Raw genomic sequence first — 9,642 nt, forward strand, 5'->3', positions numbered from 1 at the left:
GGAGGGTAGTCTGGATATGAATGTGGGCCGATGTCAAAATGGCCTCCATAAAAAATCCTTTTTGTGTTAACGTCAGTGGAGCGGCATCATCTAAAGTCTTTCTCACTCGATCATCTAGCTCAATCAAACAATCATTAGTAAGCTCCAACTCATGTCTCAGACTTTTTATGACGGCTTTGTCATGCTCAATTTTCTCTAAATACTTGGAATCTCTGTCGTCAGCTCTCCTCTGAACTAAACGGGCCCGGATCTCGGCTTACGAATCCTTGTCTTTGACATAGCTGTAGAGAATAGGTCTAGGAGGAAGTGTTCCTTGTAAGTCGTCCCTCAGCCAATCCTTATATTCCACAACACCACCTGGACGAAACCTATCTTCGGCTAAGGTATCGGGACCCCAAATCATGCGAGCCATCCATTCTTATATACGAACCAAAGCTCTTGGCGGTCTATCAATACTGCATTCAATGATGAAATCCCCCATGCCTCTAATCTGGGGTATGACTTGGATTCTCCCAAATTGTCTCAAGACCTTGGCAGGTGCATAATGGTGAATCCCTCGAATTCCTATAAGTGGCAAGAATGGGCACTTTCTTCCCTTAACCACAGCTTCAGTAGACACGAAGTCATGGAACATCCATTGAATGCTTGCTTCCTTTAGTCTGGAGAAAGTGAATGTCTAACTTTGTTTGTTTTGTTCTCCGAAGTTCGCTGGAAAATTCCCAAGACTGTCCCTTTCAACCAGCTTACTTAGGTGCTGTTCACCCCTAACCTTGACCATATGCTTGAGGATCCACCAGTGCAGGAGCAAGTTACAGCCTTGGAAATAATTGTAGTGATTCCAGCAGAGACTCAGGGCTTGGTACAAATCAGCTAGTATGATTGGGGTTATGGCAAAATATTTGGTTTCTTCTTTTTAGGTTATACCGTAAAAGAGTGCATAGGTGACTGAGATGATTCAGATATCTATATCCAAGGATTAATCCTTGGTTAAAACCATGGTTCCCAGGAAGCAAATTGTCACCATCCATACCGATGAGTCGTGACGAGTGTCTGACCTCTAGCGACCAAACACCGCTAAACACGTATCTGAAACATACTGAACATCAAGGGCCCGTAAATGGCATGAACTAATCTCATAAAAGGGAAATATCAAAACTCTGGACAATTTGTATATACACATACATACTGAAGAACAGTGAAGGCCAGCTAGGCCGCTACATATACTGTACACAAAAGAATGGGAGCCGACAAGGCTACATCATCTAACTAATAAATACAACTGTCTACAGACATCTACTGGAATGAAAGATGTAGAAAGGATGGGATAGGGCTCCGTCATACCCATGTGCATACCCATCTTAAAAGGGTGGCATACCAAAACTGACCGCAACCTCGGATCAAATGGAGCGCACTGACCATTGCTGGATCTAAAGGTCCTATTGAGCTGGACCACCTGTGTGTCTACCTGTACCTGCGTGCATGAATGCAGCCCCCCGAGCAACGGGGAGTCAGTACGAATAATGTACTGAGTATGTAAGGCACAAGAACAACATATATATATATATACAAGAATCATGAATAAGAGTTGAACGTATAAGCTGAAATGACTATCTGCATGTACTTGTATGAACTAGTATCTGTGTGTATCTGCATAAATCTGTGTAACTGACAATCCCACCGTGGCGAATAATATGCATGCTCCCTGCCTATAAATGAAGGTCATACATCTACATATATATATATATATATATATATATATATATATATATATATATATATATATATATATATATATATATATGTGCGTATATAACGCCTGATATATGTGCGTATATAATGCCTGATATATGTGCGTATATAACGCCTGTCTCTTTTCTCATATCATATCAGCCTCTCTGCGGCCATCATCATATACAATGTTGTGGTACTTAAAGCCTGATTCTCATATCATCATCATAGTGGTAATCCGTATATAACGCCTCTATCTCTTCTCATACTTTACGTATATCTAATATTCGCGTATATAATGCCTTCTGGTCACGGGTCAATGTACATAAATATATAATGAATGTAATGCATAGAACTGGCTAGATAAGACTGGACCCATGAACAAAAAGGATCACTCATAAATGGGGTACATGAACATCAAAGACTAAAGTACTCCTAATGCTTCTAGGAATAGAGTAATATGGAAGCTCGCTTACTCGCTTGTTGGATCGTACCTGTCACGACTTGACTAGGGGGCCATGACGGGTAGCCAGAGGTGACTACCGAGGACCACTCATTATACTAATCATCATACTCATCTTGAATGCTTTTATTATTCTCAGCGCAACTAGCCATAACTAAACCATTATCACTTCCAAAACATATCTACATTCCTGTACATAAGCCCTTCGGCTATCAAAATGATATACAATACACAATGAGGTCATCATGGGACATCTACCACCCACACATAAGTATCTACGAGCCTTTACTAGAGTACTACATATGAGGAAAGGGCAGGACCCCGTCATGCCCATATATGCATAGAAAAATAATATATCAAAATGACACCTCCTAAGTAATGGAGTGCTCCTGTGAGTCTGCTGAGTAACTCCTAGGAATCTGGGTCACCTCTCTGTCTACCTGTGGGCATGAACACAGCGTCCAAAAAGAAAGGATGTCAGTATGAACATTGTACTGATTATTTAAGGCATGAATAATACTAGCATTATAAAGAAATCATGAAACATAAGGCGAAGACAAAACCTGCTTAACCTTTGAAATAAAACACATGTTATGCATATCACATATTCCATCGTCATTAGCCCACGTCTGGGTAATCATCGCACGCTGCCCACTAGTGGTGTCATGTCCGGCCATCTAGGCACGGTGTAATCATAAGCAGCCCGCATTAGCGGTGACATGTCTGGCCATATAGGCACGGTGGAATCGTATGCAGCCCGCCTTCGCGGTGACATGCCCGCCCATATAGGCACGGGGGAATCGTATGCAGCCCGCCTTCACAGTGAAATGTCCGGCCATATAGGCACGGTGTAATATCATCATCATACACATCTCATAAAGTATGCATAAGAAATCAATTAAATACTACAACTCTATCGGGGTGACGTAAGGTCGAGAACTCTCGATTTACATTATGGAGTAATCATAATCATCATACCTCACCTTAAAGGAACTAGCATCATAAGGTGGGTCTAGCAATAATGGATAACATCAAAGAATCGTTCAAAGATCATTAAATTCATAGAAATATCATATCATACGCTTTGGAATTTATAGACTTAGACTCATCATCATCATTGTCATATTCATAACATATCTCTTATCTCTATCTCGTAATTATCTCTTTATAAACATTGACTCATATTTTCCGCAATGTAAGGAGGTCATGGAAAGATAAAGGAAGTCATGTCATAGGAATCATGCCTTAGTAAAGAAGGGACTAGCCTTACATACCTTTTCTCCTTTCTAAATTGCCAACTATACGCTTCCTTCCAAGTTCGTAAGTCTATATTCAAAGGAATTCGTGCTAAAGATTAGATAATCGGAGGTATACTTAGGTATAAGCTAAAGCTAACGAAAAGTGTCCAGCATCTCCTCTATTTCTACAACATCCCCCATATGATATAACAACTCCCAAACATCAATAACAACATCACAATATCATAATCAACAATCTTCATCAATGATACATTATTCAATTCTCCCAATTCCATTTCAAATCATCCATAACTAAAATTACCACACTATATCGTATTCGTCAACACACAATGCTTCGTCAACACCCTTAATATCGTTTTCAACAAGATTATATTCATAATACATCAAGAGTCATGATTCATGTCAACTACTATTCAAGAATACCATTATTTTCACATTTGAGCTCCATATTCTATTTCCTTCCATAATCCAAGTCTTTCAGCCCCTCAATATTCTAAATAACATGAAATGATCATAAAGCTTACCTTTGATTATGTAAAAACGCGTTTTAGATGGAAATGATTCACTTGAAGAAAACCCTAGCTTCCATTCCAAAGAGATCCCTTGCTTCCATCCACTTTAGTTAGCATTCTTGCACTTGATTATACTACTTTTTTGGTGTTTGATCTTTGATTTCACCTTAGATTTGTCTTGGTATACTTGGAGCAAGGTTCTAGGACTTTTGAGAGTGTGGAAGAAGTGGGAAATGAGAAATAAGAAGATGGGTCGTGCATATATGGAAAAAGAAAATCTGACCCGACCCGAAACCTACGTCCTATTATACGAACTGTGCAAATTATCCGGTCCGTATAAAGGACCGTACATTTCCTCCATAATTTCATCTTTCTCTGGGAGAGTTCTACGGATTGATATACGGGCCGTATAAATTATACGGTCCGTATAAAGAACCGTACAATCCACAATTTCCCGAAACTTGTCATCGTCGTTTCGTTTTGTCTCCAATCCTTATGGAACCTTATTGGAACTTATTTAACACTTTATTAATAATCTAAGGGGCGTTATAAGTCTTATTTAAGACATCATTAAGTCAACATTAACTTGGTACTTGGAAACTCCTTTCCGAAACACAACGTATACTTCGCCTTTCTTAACGAACTTTCTTCTCTAGCTACAAACGTCTTTGAAACCTTAATTAGAACCATTTAGTAACCTTTCTTACTCGTAGAAACATCATACATTTCTTACCCAACGTTAGTCTATTCACTGTGCAACGACATGAAATCTTCTGAGGTGCAACAGTACCATAGGATCATGCCATAGGAAAGAAAGGATAGCCTTAACATACCTTGACGTATATCAAATTGCCCAACTTCTACCTCTTGAACTCACAAGTCTACAATTAAAATAACATAGGCCTCAATTAGACTATTTACCTCGCTAACTAACGATCCTCAAAAACATATGAAGCTTAACGACTTATAGACAATAATTTCCTTTGTAAGCTTACAACTCTTCAACTTCCCATTCAATCCAACATTAACCACAACAACAATAACAACACTTATATATAAATATATACTCAAATTTATCCCCATCATCTCTTCAAATAGCCTCAAGCTACTCCTTTACCCTTCATCAACTTACCACCTCCATAAATACTCTTTCTTTACTTAGAATCACTAAAACCCTTGATAATAAACTCAAATACAAGGGTAGAAATCATTTACATACCTTGAGGGGTTTAAGATTCCTAGATTTACTTCAACTCCAACTTCCTAAGCTTCACAACCTTGAAGAAACCCTAGAAACAATCTTCTTCTTCACAAGCACAGGTTCACGGGGCTCGAATCTTACCAAATCTTCACCAATATGATAAGAAATGTTGGGAGAGAAATATTAGGGTTTTTGTCTAACTTGGGATGGAGGAAAATGAGAAATAAGTCGTGGCCCCTATATTTATACTTGGAATTAAAAAGGCTACAGCGGTCCGGTTCGATGAGCGGGTCGACGGCCCATCGACGTGTCGACGGTCCGTCGAACTTGCTCTGTCGACCTGTGCCTGCAGATGCAAGGCTGCGGAACCCTGTCGACGCCACACAACGACGGTCCATTGACCATGTCGACGACCCGTCGACAATGACTAGCGTCTGCAGATGTTCTCTGATTCAGTTCAGATCGCTTCAATTTGATTCGTTCAACATCCAACTCTGCAAATTGCAAGGATTACTTGCTGGTACCCTTGTACATGAGGTAAGACACTTTCTACCTCCAAACTCAGGCTCGGGTCTCTATTCCAAAGGCATACCCGACCAGGAAATCATAGGTTCTAGTACTATGAAAATGAGGGGTGTAACATTCTCCCTCCCCCCCCCCCCCCCCTTAGGAACATTCGTCCTCGAATGTTCGAACAATCCTAAGTTATAAAAATTTCGGCAGAGTTTCCCCTGTACATATATCCATCCATCCTGCACACGATAACCCAAAATAATGCCACACGGGACCACATACTATAACATACAATACTAGGGCCTCACACAACCAATCACGATGACTGAAAATGGAATAATACCTGGGGGTGATGATGCCTCAGACTAAACAACTTGTACAGCTGGAAACAAATGCGGGTACTTAATCTTCATCGCTTTTTCCGCTTCCCAAGTCATTTCCTCAACATTCTTACCCCTCCACATGACTTTAACGGAGGCTATATCCTTGGTTCGCAATCGGCGGACCTACCTGTCCACTATAGCCACTGGTACTTCTTCGTATGATAATTGCTCGGTCACCTGGATATCATCCACTGGTACCACTCTTGAAGGGTCTCCAATACATTTACGAAGCATAGATACATGAAATACTGGATGTACTGACTCTAACTCAGAAGGCAATTCTAGCTCATATGCCACCGTGCCCACAGTGCGAATGATCTTGTACGGCCCAATATATAGAGGGCTCAACTTAACCTTCTTTCCAAACCTCATCACTCCCTTCATAGGTAAAACATTCAGGAAAACCCAATCGCCTATCTCACACTCTAGTTTGCGTCGCCAATTACCCGCATAGGATTTTTGTCGACTCTGAGCTATTAGAAATCTCTCTCTAATCACTTTCACCTTATCAACTGCTTGCTGAATTAAGTCTGGGCCTACTAAATGATTCTCCCCGACATCGAACCATCCTATGGGTGACCTACATTTCCGCCCATATAAGGCCTCATACGGAGCCATCTAAATACTGTAATGGTAACTATTGTTATAGGAAAACTCGATAAGAGGCAAATGATCATCCCAGCTACCTTTGAAGTCAAGCACACAAGCTGTAAGCATATCCTGAAGTGTCTGTATAGTACGTTCTGCTTGTCTATCTGTCTGCGGATGAAATGCAGTACTAAGACTCATCTGAGTCCCCAATCCCTGCTGGAAAGACTTCAAGAATTTAGTTGTGAACTGTTCTGCCCTATCTAAAATAATGGTTGTGGGAACACCATGAAGTTGTACAATTTCCTTGAGATAAAGCTTCGCGTAATCCTTAACTGCATAAGTAGTTCTGACAGGCAGAAAATAAGCTGACTTTGTAAGCCTATCAACTATGACCCATATCGAATCACACTTCCGCTGAGTACAGGGAAACCCTGTAATAAAGTCCATAATAATCACGTCCCACTTCCATGTCAGAATCTCCATAGCTTGCAAATGACCTCCGGGCTTCTGGTGCTCTATTTTGACTTGCTGACAATTTGGACACTGAGCAACAAATTTTACGACATCTCTCTTCATACCATCCCACCAATAAATTTTTTGAGATCATGGTACATCTTTGTTGAGCCTGGATGAATAGAATAGCGGGAATAATGTGCCTCCCACATAACCTGCTGACGGAACCCTGCAACATTAGGGACACATAATCTACCCCGATACCTAGGTACTCTATCGCCTGTCATCACAAAGGGTGTCTTGTCTTTCTGAGGTGCTGTATCTCAGTAATGAACTAAAACAGAATCCTCATAATAATGCTCCTTTATCTCTACTACCAAAGATGACACCGCTGTGTCTTGAATAGTAGCCCCTGTATCACCTAAATCTACCAATCGAACTCCAAGGATAGAGAATTGATAAACTTCACAGACCATTTCTCTTTTCTCTGGTGGTACATATGACAAGCTACCCATAGATTTATGACCAAGGGCATCGGCTACTACATCATCTTTCCTAGGATGGTACAGAATATCTATATCATAATCCTTTAGCAACTCTAGCCATCGCCTTTGGCGTAAATTCAAATCCTTCTACTTAAAGATGTACTGTAGACTCTTGTGATTAGTATAGATATCAACATGGACACCGTATAAGTAGTGCCTCCATATTTTCAAAGCATGAATCATTGTCGCTAACTCAAGATCATGGGTAGGATAATTCTTCTCGTGCTTCCTCAACTGCCTAGAATCATAAGCGACAACCTTACGGTGCTTCCTCAACTGCCTATGTTTCATGGACTGGTTATATGGTCCGTATAATTGGTTGTATATCAAGAATTTTTTTAAACTTACATGAATTATTTCCCCCACTTCTCATATGGTCTTCTACATCTCAAATCATGAACTTAGCCTAGTTTAAAGGTACGAGGTATTATAATATCTCCCCTTTGGGATAATTCATCCTCGAATGATGGGTCATGGTTATGTTTGGGACTGGATGTGGCTTGAATACATGAACGTGAAGGGAACATGACATACAACATGGAGACTGAATTAACATGACATGGTTACATAGAAACATGAATACTGAGACATGGACACTGGATACATAACACGAGCGTGAAACATGAAACATGACGTGACATGGACTATGGAAAGTTACCTTGAGCGTTCTCAGCTTGCTCTTCAAACAAAAATGGGTACTTGGATTTCATGTCTTCCTCGGAGCCATGTAGCTTTTCTGACTTCTCCATGACACTTTTATTGAGACCACTTCGTTAATTCTCAACTTGCAAACCCAACGATCAAGAATTGCTACGGGGATCTCTTCATAGGTCAACCCATCCTTAACTGTTATAGCATCAACAAGAACAACCAACGACGGGTCTCCTACAAACTTCCTCAACATGGACACATGAAAAATTGGATGTACGGATGTTACACCTCTCATTTTCATGCTTGGAAAAACTTATGGCTTTCTAGTCAAGTATGCTTCGAAATGGAGATTTGTACCCGAGTATTGAGATTCTAAGTATTTTACCCAGTGTATGGAGTTACTAGCAGGTATTCCAGTTATATTACAGGATTAGAAGTTGAACGGATTGAACCGATGCAGGCTGAGCATATTCAGGGAAATCTTTAGACACCAGACATTATTGACGAACTGTCGACCATGTCGACGGGCCGTCAATATGAACCGTCATTATGTTCTGAGAATTTTAATGTGCAGAATCTGATTGACGAGACATGTCGACGGATCGTCGACACAACGACGGGCCATCGATCGCCACATCAGTAAGGCTAAGCAACTTATAATCTGCTGAAGTAGGTCGACGGAGCAAGTCGACGGACCGTCAACCCGCTCGTCGAATCGCTTATCTGGAACATTCTAGTTCCAGCTATAAATAGACGAGTTAGACTCCAAATTTTTAGATTTAAGTCTCTCTCTAAATCCTGAAAGCTCCAGAAAAAATCTCTCATTATACCATCATATACCCAAGAGAAATCAAGGAGTAAACACCACTACGAATTTCGAGTGATGTCATTTGGGTTAACTAATGCCCCAGCGATGTTTATGAATCTGATGAATAATGTATTCAGGCCTCTTTTAGATCTGTCCGTGATCGTGTTCATTGATGACATTATAGTATACTCTCGGACAGAAGCAGAGCATGCGGACCATTTGCGTATTGGCGTTGGAATTCTTCGGACTCGTGAATTGTATGCAAAATTTTCAAAATACGAGTTTTGGCTGAATTCTGTGGCTTTTCTGGGCCATGTTATTTCAGCTGATGGCATTCGAGTTGATACCCAAAAAATTGAGGCTGTAAAGACTTGGCCAAGGCCTACAACGCCTACAGATGTTCGTAGGTTCTGGGATTGGTAGGTTACTATAGAAGATTTGTAGAAGGATTTTCTTCTATTTCAGCACCCTTGATGAAGCTAACATAGAAATCGACAAAATTGCAATGGAATGATGCTTATGAATGAAGTTCCCA

This window comes from Lycium barbarum, chromosome 9 (assembly GCF_019175385.1).
Source record: "Lycium barbarum isolate Lr01 chromosome 9, ASM1917538v2, whole genome shotgun sequence".
NCBI lineage: Eukaryota > Viridiplantae > Streptophyta > Magnoliopsida > Solanales > Solanaceae > Lycium > Lycium barbarum.